A 20,936-nucleotide genomic window follows, 5' to 3' on the forward strand; every position below is an offset into this window, starting at 1 on the left:
GGAGGAATATTTATGGCAGATGTCCGAGGTAGGTTCTTTACACAGAGAGTATTGGTGTGTGGATAGGCACATGAATGATCGTATGATGAAAGATATGTAGGTTAGTCTGATCTTTTAACAGGATAAAATGTCGGCAGGACGTTAAGGGCTCAACGGTCTGGACTATGATTCCTATTTCACCAAGCTTGTAGATTCTCATCAATTCTTGAGTGTGTGAGGGAGTAATGTGTGTGAGATCATGAAGCTTTGACGAGGTTAGATTACATTACAGTGTGGAAACAGGCCCTTCGGCCCAACAAGTCCACACCGACCCGCCAAAGCGCAACCCACTCATACCCCTACATTTACCCCTTACCTAACACTACGGGCAATTTAGCATGGCCAATTCACCTGACCTGCACATCTTTGGACTGTGGGAGGAAACCGGAGCACCCGGAGGCAACCAGGTGTTAAGTCAAAACTTATATTTACGGTGTGCATTGTTACAGTCACCTGTGTGCCAGTACAATATGTGTATTTCACCACACACCAGCAGAATCCGCCACGTTCAGTTATTAACGTACTTCTTGGCCTGCCGTTTTTTGCTGTTTTCTGCAGATATATTCTGTTGCGTGAACCATGCATTAATGTCTGGCCATCCACAGAGATGTAAAATTTTATTTTGATACTGATGATAATGAAGGTGACATTTATTGGGTACGGTTTCAGAGGTTTCTTTGTGAGATTCAAGATAGTGCATCAGACTGTCAACTTCTTAACGTCTTTTCCCAGCATCCGGTCCAGAGTGCAGATGAATGGAGTCTGGGAGGCAGGCCAGGTGTCAGCACCATCAGTAAGTTGTGCGGTGTGATTCTGACACTGCATGTCGACACATCTGCCCACTGGGCCAGGCTCTGACTGAAGATGATTTTTTCAAACCTGGTTGCTGGTCAGCCATTGATATCTAATTTGGACATCATTTGTAGCTACACTGAGACCAGCAATAGTCTATTAGCGAGCTCCCACCTTTCCCAGGGTGGATTCCAAATTATTTGTTGTGAAGAAATGTTTGACTGACTGCCCTGTCCCAGGTTAGAAACACTTTGCACAGATCTAGGAGCAGGTCAGTGTGTCACTCAGCATCACAGGCAACTGTGAATTCCAGAAACACTGTAAATGATTCCAAATCTTTTGGAAGCCATTTTACCGTAGCTCATTGCAAGGTGTTGAGTTTACTGACCCGAACAATAATTAGCTGTTAGCTATGTTCCGTGAATAATCTCTGAAAACAATTAGGTCGATTCTATATTTATGGGAGCAAGGTATAAACTCCTATCGATCATTTGTAACACAGAAATAAAGAATGCACATTTTATTTTATATCGAGTAAAGAACATGGTACCTAACTGTTGAGATCAGAATAATGTATTCAATGTCAGAATTCAAAACAATGCATTGCCACTCCAACATTTTGAAAATAGTAGGCTTCTGAATGATTACGTGTTCAGAGTGAGTAAACGATTGAACAATCAAATAAAATTAGCATTATTACATATTTATGAATAATCAATCAGTTAAATTTCTCAGTGAAATGTACGAGCTTCAGGTAATAGCCAGCAATCTAGAAATGCGTTAATTCAACATGCACTGTAAATGATTTATGTTATCAAATTTTAGCGAACAATAATTTGAAAACTTCCGATGTTTAGAAAGAATGATACTTAGTATGAAATGTGGACAGTGAAAAAAAAAGATGGACGTATTATGGTCTGAGGGAAAGGTCAGACCTTTTCAAAGAGATTTGTGCCAAAGCAATGATGTATTTGTTTTCGTTATCAGAATATAACATTTAAAATATTAATGTTCGGAGTAATAAATAGACGACATAATGAGACTGACCTTGCAATATTTGCATTTTAAATGTTCATCCTGCACCAAATAATCAGATATTTGCGAGCATTTACAACGAGAAATAATCCGATACTGACTTTTATTTGCATCAGACACATGATAGAGTGCAAGCCTCTAAAGTACAGGAGGAGGCCATTGGCTACTGTGTGTGCACCAGCTCCAGTAATGTTTCCCAAGCACCTTCCATTTGCCAGCCCTATCTATGTAGCCCATTAAATTCATGATTTCCAAATATATATCCAATTCTTTATTGAATCGTCATGTACAACTCTCCCAGGCAGTCTAATCCAAATCCTCACAACTCTCTCAATAAAGAAGTATTTATGTATCTCAGTCCCAGCTCTTTTGCTGACCATCTTGAAATCAGAACTCCTTGATGGTGTAATGCCAACTAACGGAAACAGAGTTTTCCTGATTTACTCTGCAACTTTCTTCATACTTTTGAGCACCACAATCAGTTCACATCATTGTCTGTTCTGCTCCAGGAAGAATAAGCCTTGCAAGTACTGTAACAAACACTACAAAGGAAAAACAGGCAGAAAACTAGCCACCTAGATGCATGAACAACAACTAGCCAGAAAAAAGACATGACGCACTATCACTAGATCCTTATATACGGATGAGGAAGTATATCATTTTGACTAGGTCTGCACATCGATCTTGGACAAGCCAAACAGAGACACGCACAAGAATTCCTAGAAGCAGAGCATTCCAACCTGAACTCTATCAACAAACACAGCGATTTTGATTCCATCTAACACTCTCTGAGGAAAAGAACCAGACATGAAATCACCAATACTGGAAATTACATAACTGACTCAAGGAAACCTAAACACTTAAGTAGGAAGTGGGACATAACACTAGCATTTCAGCGGAGGCTCACTGATAATGTTCACTAGTATAGTGATGAACCATCTGAAAATGAACTCTCCTACTCAGCGAGCAAACTGACATCCAGAAGAAATGCAGTTTCTCTCGACCTTTCTTTAACTAAATCCTTCATTCCAGTGATCATTCTGATTATTTATAAGGTCATTGGTATTCTTCTGCAAAGTAATGTGGTGTCTGTCTGATTGTGTGTGTGTGAGAGAGAGACAGAACAATTCTCTGTTATCTCTGAATTACTCCACGTGCTATATAGAAAAGAGGTAAGGATTAGGACGGCGGTATAGTTAACATGTTGTTAAAAATCTAGTTCAGGGTTGATGGTTTCAGATTTTTGGATTATTGGGATTTCTTCCAGGACAGGCGGGACCTGCACAAAAAAGACAGATTGCATCTTAACTGGAGGACCAACAACATCCTTTTGGGGAGCTTTGCTAGTGCATGTCGAATGGATTTAAACGAATAAACCAGGAGTTTGGTAACCAAAGCAGTGGGTCAGAAACTGAGTAGAAAGTCGAGATGAATTGCACATCAGGCATGGCCAGACTAATGACCATGCTGAGGGAAGGAATCATATCTGTTCACATTGTGAGATGGAAGTTGGAATAAATGATAGAGATGAGGCTCAGGTTTATCAGCGATTTACAAATGAGGATGTAGAGTGTGGGGGATGTGAGGGATTGAGGTGTGAGAGATCAGGAAGGCAGTGCACAAGAAAATATTAAAGGGGAAATATTAAAGGGGTGGAGTGGAGTGGGGAATTCTGTGATAAATAACTGGCAGCAAAACACAGGAAAACTTGCTGTTTGTCAAAGTGAATATCTGGGAAGTAATTTATTATGCTTCAGAGAAATAGCACCCTCATAGCTAGAAGTCTGCATGATATTGAAGGAAAATCAATGTCCATGACATTGCTGTAGCTATAATAATGTTGGTAAACAGCTGGAAAAATGCTCGTGCTGTTGTTAGACAATGCTTTCACTGAGCATGGGAATTACCCTGGATGTTCCCAGAGATGACTTGGATGCTGTAGGTGGAGAAAGGGCTGAAGCTCCATGATATGATGCTGTTTTGTAATCTCGCCACTTACTGAGTCCAGTCAAAGGAACAAACCAGCAACTGTCAATGCTTATTGCTTCAGAATTTAACAGAGGGTTCATGGCTGCCACCGCATAGAATCATGAAACGAATTAAAGGTCTGTGCCAGTAAGTGTTCATCCAAAGGCTTTTTAAACGTTTGTGAGGTTACCTCCCTCAACGACCCTCCAAACAATGCATTCCGGATTCATACCACCCTCTCAGTACGAAATACATTCCACAAATCCTCTCTCAAATCCCTTTGCCTTTCATTATAAAAAATGCGTTCCTTTATTTTTGACCCTTTGACTAAGGGAAACAGCTTCGGTTTGTTCATCCTCTCCATACCCCTATACTCCAGTATATCTGTAGCAGGTTCACTCCTCAACATTCCCTGTTGCAAAGAACAAGCGAGCAAATTTAGCACTCCCCATACATAGTTTGAGCACTCCCTTGTCTTATTACTTCTGACGTGCATCATCCCACATTTATTAGTGTTAAATTTAATCGGCCATTGATCTGGATATCTGAATAATCTATATATATCCTCCTGATTGTGAGCCACTCAGCTCAGCTTTGTGTCATCCACAACATTGGTCAGCATTCCACTGCCCCCCCGCCCCCACCTCCCCACCCCCATTTTCCACATGCTCACCATCGTCATTTATGAATATCACAAACAAACCGTGATTTCCTTCCTGTTCCCCAGATGTTATTCAGAGGAAGATTTGAGAATTCCAGTGTCTGTTTTTTCTTATTTTGGTTAATTTACAGAGTGATGTGGTTAACATATTTTATGAGGAAGCCAGAAATAACATTTTTGACACAGAGTTGAATTCATCTTTTACACTTTGCATGTTTTATTTATAAAGCTTGTAAATAATTTAAGATGAACTAGAGTTTGGCATCTTGCGCTGGAACATTAAATTTTTGGAGGCCTGCAATAGCCAGAGCTGGAGACATTTTTCATCTGCTGGATGGACACAGACTAATTCATTATTTGTTTAAATCAGCGAGTGTGATGAGGATAAATACTCAATTAAATTCTATGTTATGGACAAACTGAAGGAGATCAAATTATATTCTCATGTCGAACTTGAATTGGAACCAAATACATACTGTAAAGAAAAATCAAAACTATTGAAACACCACAGAAGACAAGAAAAAAAAATCCTCTGCACTTGAAACAGAAATATAGAGTACATGTACAATCTTAACAATAATCAAGTGATAGAAAAGAAAGTACATGAAAACTTTTCTTAATTTTGAATGGAAACCTGATCTCGATTTTCCTGAACAGTGAGATTTTCGCTTCCCCGAAAACAAGTTTTTTCCTGTCACTAAAACTTCACCCGTCATTCTTCCTCCTTCGTCCTACTCTTTCGTCACACTCCTACTTCCCTTGCACTACCCCTTCTGCTGCTACATGCTCTTCTACTGATGAGTTCACTTTACACCCTCCTTCTACCACTCCTACTGTAAGTTACACCAATTCTCCAGTTACTCCCACTTCATCTGACCTTCGCATTCCCTTTTTGCTTTCCAACTGGGATGATGGGAGCCGCTGGCTTCTGTGCTGTGCTGCTATTGATCATCAGTGAATGTAGAGATTGGGAAGATCAATGTCCAATCAGAACAGACAATAGTGTGTGTCTGTCACTGTCTCATGCACCGTGAACAGATGGTTTTGTTCCCCATGGTCCAGAGTGGAGTGTCTTTCTGTCTCTATGTCGCAGTGCACAACCAAACAGCCTCATCACAAATAGGACGACCCTTTCCTCAGAATCAGAAGTCTATGCATCAGTTTTCCCTTAAACATTGTGAGTACAGTGAGCACATTCTTCAAACAAGCCGTGTTTTACTTTTTATTATTTTCACAGTTTACCTCTTTTGAGGTGAGATCAGAGTAGCTTCCCTTGCACCAAAGTATTATTTGACTCATGTGGCATCACGGACCCTGAGTACACAGTGGTCAATGGGAATCGGAGGAAATTCTATCCTGGTAATTTCCTCACTGAACGATGGCACCTTCCCCAGAGCTTTTGAGAATGACAAATGAACTTGCTAATACCTTTCAAATCCAAGGATGACTTTGCCCTGTTAATAACATCAACATTTATTATGTTTTCACAGTTTTGTCTAAAATCTTAGAAAAGTAAGACTTTGCTGGTTGAGTCTCACTCCAATGAAATCAGGGCAGTACAATAAGATTACGTTCATTTTCATTCAGTTACTTCCTGAGGACTGATCATGTGATGTCAGTGCCAGTGATATCAACATTTTATCTGTGCAAAAGCATCACATCTCATTGGCTCAAGGTTGCACCACTCCACAATTCTATTTCTTTCTCCAGCTCATTCGCCATGCTCATCAGATATATGAGGCACACAAGATGCAATAACACAGAGATGTCTATGACCCCTTGGAACCTACCTCCCCACCCGTGCCCTGCACTCTGACTTCATCCCCTCCCCAAAATGAACCTCCTGTCGTATCTTCACCTTTCCTCCTACCCTTCCACACTCTGATGTTGAATGTTCTGTACTTAAAGATAGTCTCAGCATTATCCCGCTGTGCCCCGACTTTAATGAATTTCGGGTACGGCATGACGTTGAACTCTTCTCCCACCATCTTCTCCTCGGCACCGATTTCTTTGGGCAAAGATTCTGTTCCCCGTTCCACAGACTCTTCGCCGAGCTCCAATACTCTTCCTCCACCTGGACATCTCCCTCTGCCGTTTGCTTGAACTCAATCTGTTCATTGAGAATGTTCGATGTGACATTGGTTGTCTTAATTTCTCTGCATCCCCTCACCCAATCCAACAAATCACCCTCTGAACAGGCTGTACGCCGTGTGCTTTGATCCAACCCTGACTTTGTTATTCAGCCTGTGTTGGTAAGGGTGATGCTGCTGTAATCAGGTGGACTGACCTCTACATTGCAGAGACTGAGCACCAGCTCTCAGTTACCTCCTCATATCACCTGCTGGACTGTGACCCGAACATGGTACATCAGGCCATTGAATCAACTATGATAATTGACCACATTTCATCTTGTCATTCACACCCTACCTGCTCCCACCTAACGGTCCCAAAGTTGATGGACCTCTGATAGCAGAGCTTACTTCTATCTCCTCCTAAAAATCCACAAACAGAACTGCCCAGGCAGACCAATTGCTTCAGCCTACTCCTGCCACACAAAGGGGGTGCATGGACACAAACGTGGGCTCCAGTCATACCTGTTTCTTCAAAGGGTACGTACAAAATTCCCTGTTCCACTTCTATTCCAGCCCCAACCACAACTCTTTCTCCAATGCATAGATTATATAACCGATTGTGCTTCTCTCTCTTGTCCTGAATTTGAAAAAAAAAATCATCGATTTCACTTCCAATTTGCAACTCTCCCTCACTTTCACCTAGTCTTTCTCTGACTCATCCCTTCCTTTCCTCGACATCTCTGTTTCCATTTCTGGGGATCGACAGGCCACTAATATCCAGTATTAACCAACCGAATCCCACAGCTACCTGGGGTATACACCCTCACAACCTGTTTCTTGCTAATACTCCATCCCATTCCACCAATTTTTCTGTCTCCACCGCATTGCTTCTGATGATGTCAATTTCCAAAATGTCCATCTTCTTCCTCAACTGAGAATTTCCCAGCACTGTTCTCGAGAGTGCCCTCAACCAGGTCTGACCCACCTCTTGCATTTCTATTCTCACCCTCTCTCTACCCTCCTGCAACAGCGAGATAATTCCTCTTGCCATGGCTTACCATCCCACCAGATTTCACATGAAGTGGATCATCAGCCGCCATTTCCCTCACCTCCAGCAAGATGCCATCACCAGATATATATTTCGCTCCTCTCCCTTGTCTGCCTTCTGTAGGGACCAGGACACCCTGGTTCACTCTTTAATCACTCCCATTACCCCGCCCTCACCCCCACCACAGGTCCACTTCACCTGCCCCTGCCGAAAGTGTAACATGTTCGCACTTCTGTCCTCCTTTCTCACTATCCAAGGGCCCAACTACACCGTACTGAAGAAGCAGCATCTTACCGACATTTCCCACAATTAGTCTAGATTCGCTTCTCACAATGTGGTCTCCTCTACATTGGGGAAACTAACGGTAGCCTGGGTGGCCGCTTCACTGAACATCCAAAGTCTACCTATACAAATGACCCTGAGCTTCCAGTTGCCTGCCAGTTTAATACCGAATCATGTTCCCTGGCTAATATCTCTGTGTCAGGCTTGCTGCTGTGTTCCAGGAAAAGTCTATGCAAACTGGAAGAACAACGCCTCATTTACCGTGTGAGGACCCTACAGCCCTTCTGACTCAAAATCAAGTTCAATAATTTTCAGCCCTGAACTCCCCAATGTCCTAGTTCTCACATCGCCTTTCATTATACACCCTCTCTGTTTAGCCACTAGCAATCTCCATTAACAGCTGTCCAGCCCCTTCTGCATATCAACCAACATTTTCCGAGCTACCATCAGTTCTGGGGAAGGGTCACTGAACCCGAAAAGTTAACTGATTTCTCTGCACAGATGCTGCCAGACCTACTGAGCTTTTGAAGCAACTACGGTTTGTGTTTCAACATTTTCATGGCAAGTTCTCACAATGCAAAGCGTCATCAATATTTAGAGCCTTGTCAAACATAGGAACTTCGTAATTTTTCATTTAATGTCCATAACAAATTACTCAAGATCCAAGTGAGACGGGGGCTTTGCTGTTATGGTTCAGACCAGACAATTTGTTATAGTTCAGAAAAAAAAGAAATCAAAAGAGCTGGAGCAAAACTCATCAAATCTGGTAGAATCTGCGCAGAGATGCACAGAATTAACCTTTGACTTTTCAGAAGTGTCGCATCACAATCAATATGTTAACTCTGTTTCTATCTGCAGATACTTATTCGTTTTTTATTTCGTTTCTCCACCATGTTCAGGTTGTATCTAATGTTTGCAGATCATTATATCTCATGTTTCTTGACCGGTCCATATGTTGACCTTGGTTGTATTTGGACACTGTGGTCCTTTCCTGTTCCTATTACAGTTGGTGTGTCTGTGACACGTGTATTAAGTCCGAAATCTGTTTCTTCTAAAGATTCAAAGAGAAAAAAAAACATGTTTCTGAATATCCTGTAAATCTCAGAAAACCACTGTTCTAAAACACTTTTTATTGCAACTGAACTTCATGACGTAATAAGAATCGATTTTTGTTGATGGAACACTCTGTGTCCTTCATTGAACAAGCTTGTCTCCCCCTTCCATAGGCTTTCAATACATATCACAGAATTATTACAGCAAAGGTTGAGGAAACTCAACCCATTATCTCTTCCAGCTTAGAATGAGGTGTACCTCTACTGTTATTCCGTATACTGGCAACTGAAAGCATTCTATTCGCGTGACATGGTAGATGCTCTGCCCAGGACCGTAAGAAACTACAGACGGTTGCGTGCACAGCACAGACCATCACGGAAGGCAACCTTCCATCCATTTATACTTCTTATTGTCACCGAAAGTCTGATAACATAAATAAAATTCTCCCAAACTGGCAATGATCTCCGACATCCTCTTCCAACAGGAAGAAGATGGAGAGGCTTGAAAACATGGACCAGCATACTCAGGAACACCTTCTTCCTTACCGTAATTAGACTGACGAATTGACATCTCTAACTTCAAATAATACTAGTCTTGCTAATAGCGATCTTGCTTTGCACATCTCACGTGCAGCTGTAACCTAATATGCCTCACTCTGTTGAAGTACCCCATGAGCTGTGTTTTTTGTCTACTATCATGTTGCTGCACTACTCACAAATCAAAGCTTTCCATTTTACATTTGACTAAAATAAATCAAATCAAATCAAATCAAATCAAATCAAATCAAATACGTGGACTACAGTGGCTCACGGTCTTCTCAAGAGCAGCTAAAAAAGTGAAGTAATGCTGGCCCATCCAGTGATACCCGTATCCCATTAACGAATATGAGAAGGTGACCACCATTCAGGGAAGAGAGACAGGGAGATAAAATCGCTTTAAACATTGTCTTAGACATATACAGGTTTCCCGCGCTATCTGAAAGTACAGTGTTCCTTTCATAGGCTGATTGTGGTGTAAAGTGAATAAGCATTCATTTGTATGGGAAAAATTTCGGCAATCTTCGTAAAAGTGAAAATCCTGTTTGGAATTCTTTTGATTAGCGAAAACAGGTCCTAATGTAGGTCATTTGGAAAGGGAAGCGGCGAAAAGCGAACTTTTGAAAAGCAGGGGATACCTGCATTTACCTGCATCAACGAACTTACAGCTGGCGTTGTTTGGAATTTGGCAACACAGCCATGCGTGTACAGGAAGTACAGTAGGGGGCTGAGGGCGCATCCTTGGGTATCCCATTTTGAGTGTGATTGTGGTCGAGGTGCTGATACCTATCTTCACAGATTGTGGTCTGTGGGTCTGAAACAGGGGGATCAAGTTGCAGAGGATGGAGCCGCGACTAATGTCACGGAATTTTGAGATTAGTCTGGAGGGGATAATGATGTGAAGGTGGAGCTGTAGTCAATGAGCAGGTGTCTGGTGTAAGTGTCCTTGTTGTCCAGATGTCCCAGGGATGAGTGCAGGGATCGGGGTATGGCATCCGTCTGGACCTGTTACATCAGTCGGCAAATTATAAGGGATCAGGTCAGCCTGGGAGACTGGAGGTGATGTTGGCCATAACCAGCGTTTCAAATCACTCCATGTTTATTGAGGTTAGAGCCACTGGGCGGTAGTCATTAAGGCATGTTACATGTGCTTTTTCACTTACGAGGATGATGGTGATCTTCTTGAAGCAGGTTGGGACTTCGGCTTGTAAGAGGGAGAAGCTGAAGTTGTATGTGAATACCTCTACCAGTTGGTCCTCACAGGATCTGAGTACACAGCCGGGAACATCGTCCAGGTCCATCGCTTCCCTTGCCTTGACCCTCAGGAAGACTGATCATGTCTGCAGCGGTGACAGCGGGCACAGATGCATCCGAGGCTGTCGGGGCAGGTTTCAGCCTGGCAGTCACACAGTTATTCATTGTAGACATTCCTTCCCCCACCTCCCTCCATCGTCATCAACACACAGTGACATTGGTGGGTGTAGACAAAATGCCATCAATGGACTGGGATTGTGCGCCATAATGAAGTAAACTCACCACAAAACGGGGCAGGGTGTGCTTCTACTGAGAGTCTTTGGTGCAGGGAGTGAAGACTTTGCAGGTGCAATTCCACTCAAGCCATTGCTTCAACACGAATGGAGTCAAGCACCTGGATTGTTGTGCCTTGTAGATGGTGGACAGTCCTTTGGGAGCCAGGAAATGTATTATACATGGACAAATTGGACAAAGGAGCAGAGGGCAGTTTTACTAAGTTTGAAGATGATGCAGTGATGGCTTGCTGGGAAGATGAGATTGAGAACGTGGGGAGGCTGCAGAAAGACTTGGGCAGTTTTGGACTGTGGGAGAAGATGTGGATGATGGAACAAAATATGGAATCGTGTGAGATTATGTACTTTGATAGGCGGAATAGAGGCCGATACTATGTTCTAATAGGATCCATTCAATCTGAAGCACAAAAGTATTTTGAAGCACTCGTCCTCCCTTATGGTTAATGTGCAGGTTCAGTTGGCAGTTACGAAAGCAAATGCAATGTTCGCGTTCATTTCAAGAGAACAAGAATACAAATGAGGTGACATACTGTTGAGAATGTAATGGGCAATGGTCAGACGGCATTTGGCATATTGTGAACTGCTGAGGGATGATGGCTTGTCATATGAGCGGCAGTGTGTGTACTCGATGGAACTTAGAAGAATGACAGGGGGAGCATCTGATTGAAACTGATCGATTACTGCAAAGATTGATACATGCTGTGTGTAGAACATATTTCCACTAGACAGAGAGACAATGCTAAAACAGCACAGTGCAGAATTGTAAGTCTCTGATCTGCTCTTGTATTTATAAATTGGTTTGACTTCACGTTCTGGTCAATGGTAACCCCTGTGATATAGACGGTGGGAGGATTCAGTGTAGCCAGTAGTCCATTAATCTGTTGAATGTAAGCTACTATCTGTGAGTCTCACCTGGCGGGAGTACATTGTCTCGACGATGATTGTCATTTGTAATCTGGTCATTTCGAAGGATTGAGCCTGTTACATCAGTATTGTTGATTTTAGTAAAAAGGTGCAATTTATCACAGCACTCATCAACAATATGTCATCGAATACGGAACACCTTTCCAATAACAAATAAAGTCTAAAATATTCAATATTAGAAACACTGTTTTCCTGTTCGCATTCAAATCAGATAATCTGTCCCATCGAGATGCTCAACTTGGAACTGTTGTTTTAAAAAAATATTTTTTGGATGTGGGCATCACTGGATGGACCCAGCATTTCTTGCCCGTCCCGAGTTGCCTTTGAGAAGGTGGTGGTGATCTACCTTTCTGAACTGGTGCAACCTACGTGCTGTGCGTTGACCCACTAGTGATTAAGGAGGAAATTCTAGTGTTTTGAACCAGCAACAGGGAAGGAACGGCGATATATTTCCAAATCAGGATGTTGATTGGTTTGGAAGGGAATTTGAAGTTGGTGGTGTTCCCAAAAGTCTACTGTCGTTGTCATTCTACATGGAAGTGTTTGTGAGATTGGAAGGAGCTCTCTGAGGATCTTTGTGGAATTTCTGCATTGTAGACAGTACGCACTGCTATTCCTGAGTGACCGTGGAGAAGGGAGTGAATGTTTGTGGATGTGATGCAAATCAAATCGGCTGCTTTGTCATGGATGGTGTCAAGCTTCCTTGGTGTTGTTGGGGCTGCACCCATTCAGGTAAGTGAGCATTATTCCATCTCATTCCTGATTTGTGCTTTGTAAATGTTGGGAAGTCAGAAGGTGAGTTAAAATCGCGCAGTATTCCTAGCCTCTGATCTGCATTTATCTGTGGCGAGTCCAGTTGAGTTTATGGTCAATAATACCCCCCAGGATTTTGATCGTGGGGGAATTTAGTTATGATAATGCTGCTGAATAACAAGTGGTTATATTGTTTCTCATTCATGAAAGCCATTGTCTGGATTTGTGTGGCACGAATGTTACTTGCAACCTGTCAGCCCAAGCCTGGATTATCCCCACTCCCGACCTTATGACGGAAGGAAGATCATTGTTGAAGCTGCTGACGATGTTTGTACCTAGAACATTATCCTACTGCAGAGATGTTCTGGAGATGAGATGACTGACCTCCAACAACAATGACCATCTTCCTATCTGTCAGGTATGACTACAATAATGCAGTGTTGGCCTGCGTTTTTGCTTGGGATCCTTCATATCCCATTTGGCAGAATGCAGTCTTGATGTCAAGGACTGGAATTGAGTTCATTTCTCTATGTTTAAACCAAGGCTATGATGAGGTCAGGATCTGAGTGACCCTGGTGGAACACAAAATGGGCGTCCCTGAGCAGGTGCTGCTTGATAACAGTGTTGATGACACCTTCCATCACTTTACTGATGATGGAGAGTGGACTGATGAGGCGGTATTTGGATGGGTTGACTTTGTCCTAAGTTTTATGTACAGACCCGGGTTCAATTCCCGCCTCAGGCGACTGACTGTGTGGAGTTTGCACTTTCTCCCCGTGTCTGCGTGGGTTTCCTCCGGGTGCTCCGGTTTCCTCTCACAGTCAAAAGATGTGCAGGTTAGGTGAATTGGCCATGCTAAATTGCCCGTAGTGTTAGGTAAGGGGTAAATGTAGGTGCATGGGTGGGTTGCGCTTCGGCGGGTCCGTGTGGACCTGTTGGGCCGAAGGGCCTGTTTCTACGCTGTAATGTAATCTAAAAGATACTTGAGCAGTTTTCCCCATTGTCTCTTTGTAACAGTACTGGAACAGCTTGTCTAGGGATGCGGAAAGTTCTGGAGTACAAGTCTTCAGGACAATTGTCGGCATGTTATCAGGGGTTATAGCCTTTGCAGTATCCAGTACCTTCAACCGTTTCTTGATATCAGTCAATCGAATTTGCTGAAGGCTGCTATCTGTAATGATGGGGACCACCGGAGGAGGCCAAAATGGATCATCCACTCAAAACTTCTGACTGAAGATTGCTGCGAAAGCTGATGTTCTGGGATCTTCCATCATTGAGGATGGGGATATTTGTGGAGACTCCTACTCTAGTGAGTTGTTTGATCATCCACCATCATCCATGATCGGATTAGGAGGACTGCAGAACTTAAATCTGATGCATTCGTTGTGGGATAGCTCAGTTCTGTCTGTCCCTTGCTGTTTATGTTATTTGGCACGCAAGTATTTCTGTTTGGAAGCTTCAGCAGATTAACATTTTATCTTTGTTTTTTCCTGATTCTGCTCCTGGCATGCCCTCCGGCATTCTACATTGAACCAGAGTTGATTCTCTGCCTTGATGATAATGGTTGAGTGGGGGGATATGATGGGTCGTGACACTGCAGTTTATGCTGGAGTACAGTTCTGCTGCTATTAATGATCCACAGTGTCTTATGGATGCTCAGTCTTGAGTTGCTAGTTGTCTTCGAAATCTGTGCCATTTAGCATGGTGATAGTGCCACATAACACAATAGAGTTTATTCTGATTGTGACCGCGAGACTTTTACCGATACTGTCATGGACAGATACGTCTGCAGATGGTAGATTGGTAAGGATGAGGTCATGTATGATTTTTTTCCCCCTCCTGTTCTTTCCCTCGCCACCTGCTGCAGACCCAATCTAATAACTATATCCTTTAGGATCCGACCAGCGTGATCAGTACTACTGCTGCCAATCCATTCTTGGTGGTCGCCTTTGAAATCTCCCAGCCAATCTCCTTGCCTCAGTCAATGCTTTCTCCAAGTGTTGTTTAACATAGAGGAGCACTGATTCAGTTGCGGAAAGATGTTACGTGGTAATCAGTAAGAGAAGTCTTTGTCCATGTTTAATCTGAAGACATGGGACTTCATTAGGTCTGGAGTCAATTCTGGAGACTCCCAGAGCAACGTCCTACCGACTATATCTCACTGAGCTGCCCCCTCTGCTTGATCCGTCCTGCCTTTGGGGCAGGACATATCCAGGGATGGTGATGGTGATGGCTGGGTTATTTTTGTAAGGTATGATTCCGTGAGAATGACTGCGTCAGGCTGTTGCTTGACCATTCTGTAAGGCAGTTGACCCAATTTTGGCACTACCCTTTAGATGATAGCAAGGAAGACTTTGGAGGTTCTACAGTGGCGTTTCTAATGTTGACTTTTCCAGTGCACAGTTTCTGCCAGGTGGTCAAGCAGGTTTCAATTCATTGAAACTTTGTAACGATTGGTACAACTGAATGACTCACTGGACCATTTCAGGGGGGGATTGGGAGTCAATGTCGTTGCTTTGGGTCTGGATTTGCATGTCAGCCAGACCAGGTGCGGATGGAAGATTCCTTCATTGAAGGATATTAATGATCCAGATTGATTTTTCTGAAAATCGGCAATGATTTTATTCTCATAGGTAGATTCTTAATTCCAGGGATATTTTAAAATTATTGAATTGAATTTTTACCTTCTGCAGTGGCGGGATTCGAACCTGGGTCCAAAGAACAGGAGCTGATTTTTTGGATTGATAATCTATCGGTAATATCACGAGGCCTGCTTAGAACCACATGTTGCACTCAGCTGCTATTTCTTGTGTTGCCCTGTTTTTCATTCATTGATTATGTTATTCTGGAATTTCATCCATCATTAAATCCTGATCGAAATACACAGTCATGAACGTCGTCTCGACTGCTTGAATTTCATTCTATATGTTTGGTTTGAACAGACATTTCAAGACAGCTGCATATCAGAAAAGATCAAGAAGTGAGAATGGCTGACTGTGCACTTTACGTGTCACCGGACCAGCATGTCTGGGTATGTCAGTTAGTCCGATCTTCGAGTATGATAAAAGATCGGCAGAACGTCAAGGGTCAAAGGGTCTGAAATGTGCTGTACTGTTCTGTGTTTTATGTTTCACCCAGCCTGTGGATTCTTATCAATTGTTGAATGTGTGAGGGAGTGATATATGTAAGATCAGGAAACTGGGAGGGGCGTTAGCCCAAAACTTCCAGTTATGTTTTTCATGTTACATTCACCTGAATGCGATTACAGTAGGTGTGGTGTCGTACACTACGCAGGCTCCGCCAAGTTCCATTATTAACGTGATTCTTGACTTGTCATTTGCTGCTGTTTTCTTCAAATACAATCTGTTGGGTGACCCATGTATTAATCAGATGTTTTTTTAAGTTGCGTGAATTGGGCAAAAATAAGACGTCAACTATGATTATTCGACTCTACTACAATCTCTGAAAATAATTAGGTTAATTCTATATTTATGGATCTAAAATATAAACTCCTGTCAAGATTTTCTAACACAGAAATAAAGAATGTACATTTTATTTTGTACATGGATGTAACTCTTTTGGCGATCAGAATTACACACACAATGTCAGGATTCAAAATAATGCACTGTCACTCCAACATTTTGAAATCGGTTGGCTTCGGATTACATGTTCAGGGTGAGCAAACGATTGGACAATCAAATAGAATTAGCAATGTTATACATTTATATATAATCAATCAGTTTAATTTCTCACTGAAATGTACAAGCTTCAGCTATTTTCCAGCGAATTAGGATATAATTCAACATGCCCTGTGAATATTAAACTAAATAAATGATTTGTGTTATCAAATTTTAGTGAACAATAATTTGAAACCGTTTAATTTTTAGAAAAAATGTTATTTAATTTGAAATGCAGACAGTGAAGAAAAATGATAAACATATTATCGTGACTAAAATGTCAGATCTTTTCAAAGACATTTGTGCCAAAGCAATGACAGATTTGTTTTCGTAATTGGAATACAACATTTAAAATATTCATGTTCTGAGCAATAATTAGACTATATAATAAAGATGGTCTTGCAATACTTGCATTTTAAATGCTTATGCTGCACTAAATAATCAGATATGCGTGAGCATTTACAATGGGAAATAATCAGATACTGACTTTTGTTCACATCAGACACATGATAGAGTGCAAAACGTTAAAGTACAGGAGGCGGCCATTGGCCACTGTGTGTGCATCAGCTCCAGGAATGCCTCGAATGCCCGTCCCATTTGCTAGCCTTATCTCTGCAGCCTGTTAAATTCATATTTCCAAATACATATCCAGATCTCTTTTTAATCTTCATCCACAACTCTCCCAGGCAGACCATTCCAAATCCTAACAACTCTCTCTCAATAGAGAATTTTTTCCTTATCTCAAACCTGGTTCTTTTGTTAACAATCTTGGAATGAGAACTCCTTGATGCTGTAATGCCAACTAACGGAAACAGAAATTTCTGTTTTACTCTACAATTTTTTTTTCATACTTTTGAGCACCGCAATAAGTTCACATATTTGTCTGTTCTCCTCCAGGAAGAATAAGCCTTGCAAGAACTGTAACAAGCACAACATCGGAAAAAACAGGCAGAAAAGTAACCACCAGGATACATGAACAACAGCTATCCAGAAAAAAAAAGACATGACGCACTATCACTAGTATCCTTACATACAGATGAGGAAGTACACCATTTCGACTGGGTCCATCTAGGACAAGCCAAACGGAAACACGCACAAGAATTCCTAGAAGCAGAACATTCCAACCTGAACTCTATCAACAAACGCATCGGTTTTGATTCCATCTAACAATCTCTGAGAAAAAGAACCGGACATAAAATCACCAATACTGGAAATTACATCACTGACTCAAGGAAACCTAAACACATAAATAGCAAGTGGGACATAACACCCGCACTTCACCAGAGGCTCACCGATAATGTTCCCTAGTACAGTGAAGAACCATCTGAAAATGAACTCTCCAGCTCAGCGAGCAAACTGGCATCCAGAAAAAGCGCAATTTCTCTCATCCTCCCTTTAACTAAATCCTTCATTTCAGTTATCATTCCAATTATTTTAAGGTTATTTGTATTCTTCTGCAAAATAATATGGTGTCTGTCTGTCTTCTGAATGTGTGTGGGTAGTGGGGGGTTGGTGCGAGAGAGAGAGAGAAGGCGAGAGAGAGAGAGAGAGATAGGTAGAGAGAGAGAGAAAGACAACAATCCTTGTGTAATCTCTGGATTACTTCCCGTGCTATGTGGAAAAGAGGGAAGGATGAGGAACATAGTATAGCTTAACATGTTGTTAACAAGCTAGTTTAGGGGTGGGGGTTTCAGATTTTTGGATCAATGGGACCTCTTCCAAGACAGGCGAGGACCTTTACAAAAAAGACAGGTTGTATCTTAACTGGACGAGCACCAGCTTCCTTGTGGGAGGGAGGGGAGGTTTGGGGGTTGCTAGTGCAAGTCAGATGGATTTGAATAAACCAGGAGAGTGAGAACCAAAGCAGCGGATCAGGAACTGAGCAGAAGGTAGAGGTGAATAGGACATCAGGCACGGCCAGTCTAATGACCATGTCGAGAGAAGGAATCAAATCACTCCAAAATGTGAGTTGGGAGTTTTAATAAATCATCGAGATTAGGTGCATGTTTATCAAGGATTAATAAATAAGGATGGAGAGTGTGTGTGATGTGAGGGAGTGAGGTGTGTGAGATCAGGGAGACAGTACACAAGAAAATGATAAAGTGGAAAGAGGTTGGGGTGGGGAATTCTGTGAGAAACAACTGGCAGAAAAAAACACAGGAAATCTTGCTATTTGTCAAAGGGAATACCTGGGAAATAATTTATTATGCTTCAGAGAAATAACATCCTTATTGATAGTGGTCTTTATTATAATGGAGGAAAAACTGTGTTCAAATTATGGCTGTAACTATAATAATTGTGGCAAACAGTTAGAATATTATCAATGCTGTTGTTGGACAATGCTTCCACAGAGCATGTGAATTACCCTGGATGTTCTCAGAGATGGCTGGGCTGACTTTGGTTGAGTCAGTGCTGCAGCTGCATGAAATGCTGCTGCTTTGTAATATAGCTACTTACTGAGTACAGTGAAAGGAACAAAGCAACAACTGCCATTGCTTATTGTTTAAGAATATACCAGGGAGTTCATGGCTGCCACTGCAAAGCATCATGCAATGAAAAACAGGCCTATCATGTCTGTGCCAGCAAGTGCATATCCAAAGGCTTTTTAAACGTTTGTGAGGTTACCTGCCTCAACCACTCTCCTAGACACCGCATTCCAAATTCATACTACCCTCTCAGTTCTAAACACATTCCACAAATCTTCTCACAAACCCCTCCCTTTCTCTTTAAAAGTGAGTCCCTTTGTTTTTGATCATTTGAGGAAGGAAAACAGCTTCTGTATGTCCATTCTCCCCATACTCCTTATGCTCTTGTACACCTGTACCAGGTTCCCTCGTCAACCTTCACTGCTGCAAAGAAAAAAAACAAGCAAAATTAGCCGTCCTCTGTCATATTTACTTTTGAGTACTCACTTGTCTTGTTACTTCTGACTTGCATCTTCCAAATTTATCGGTGTTAAATTTCATCTGGCCATTGATCTGGCTATTTGAATAATTTGGTTATGTCCTCCTGTAGCCTAACACTTTCCTCCTGACTGTGATCCACCCAGCTCATCTTTGTGTCATCCACAACATTGATCATCATTCCACTGATCCCCACTTCCATATTCTCACAATCGTCATTTCTGAATATCACAAACAACCCGTGATTTCCTTCCTGTTCTCCAAATGTTATTCAGAGGATGATTTGACAATTCCAGTTTCTTGTTTTCCCTATTTTGGTGAATTTATGAGTGATGTAATTAACACATCTTATGAGGGAGCCACAAATAGCATTTTCGTCACAGAGTTGAATTCACCTTTTACACTCTGCCTCTCTGCATGTTTTATTTATAAACCTTGTAATAATTTAGGATAAACTAGGGATTGACACCTCGCGCTGGAATATTAGCATTTTGTGTGACACTGTTCTTTGTAACATTCCCTGCAATAGCCAGAGATGAAGTAATTTTTCATCTGCAGGATGGACGTGGACTCATTCATCGTTTGTTTCAATCAGCGAGGGTGATGGGGATAAATATTCAATTAAATTCGATGTTAGGAGCAAACTGCAAAAGATCAAACCATCTTCTCATATCCACCTTGAATTGGAAGTAAACACATACTGGAAAATAATCAAAAATAGTGAAACACCACAGTAGGGGAGAAAAAAAACATGTCGTCCGCACTTGATGGAGATATGGAAATATATTGCACATGTACAACCTGAACAAGGACCAAGCAATAGAAGAGAGAGTACAAGAAATACTTTCTTAATTTTGAATGGAAACCAGACCCCGATTTTCTTGAACAGTGATGGTTTCTCATCCAATCTCACCATCCAGTCCCTTCTGCATATAAACCAACATTTTCCATATTACCATCAGTTCTGAGGAAGGGGCACTGGACATGCAACGTTAACTCTGATTTCTCTGCACAGATGCTGCCAGACCTGCTGAGCATTTACAGCAACCTTTGTTTTGTTGAACATTTTCATCGCAAGTTCTCACAATACAACACATCATCGATATTTAGAGCCCTGTCAAACAGAAGAATTTGGACAATGTGGTCCTTTCTTGTTTCTATTACAGTTGTGTGTCTGTGACACCTGAATTACTGCCGAAATCTGTTTCTTATTTAAGATAGAAAGTAACAAAAAATTCTGAACATCTTGTAAATCTCTGGAAATCTATTTTTAAAAAATACATTTTAGAGGCAGCTGATCTCCATGAAATAATCGGGATAGATTTTTGATGATGGAACGCTCTGTGTCCTTCATTGAACAAGCTTGTCTCCCCACCCTCCAAAAGCTTTCAATGCATAACATAGAATTATTACAGCAAAGGTGGTGAAAACTCAGCCTATTGTCTCTTCCAGTTTGGAATGAACGATATCTCTACTATTATTCTCCTGTATTGTCCCCATAGCCCTGCACATTTTGTTATTAGTATCTGTTTTTAATTGTAAGCACCCTGCAAGATATGAACAATATGAGCAATCTCAAACAAAAACAGACTTTCTAGGGAAAGCTCAGCAGGTCTGGCAGTATCTGTGAAGAGAAATCAATGTTA

This window comes from Chiloscyllium plagiosum, unplaced genomic scaffold (assembly GCF_037043375.1).
Source record: "Chiloscyllium plagiosum isolate Xiang-an unplaced genomic scaffold, Cpla_swu_hap1 HiC_scaffold_42, whole genome shotgun sequence".
Taxonomy (NCBI): Eukaryota; Metazoa; Chordata; class Chondrichthyes; order Orectolobiformes; family Hemiscylliidae; genus Chiloscyllium; species Chiloscyllium plagiosum.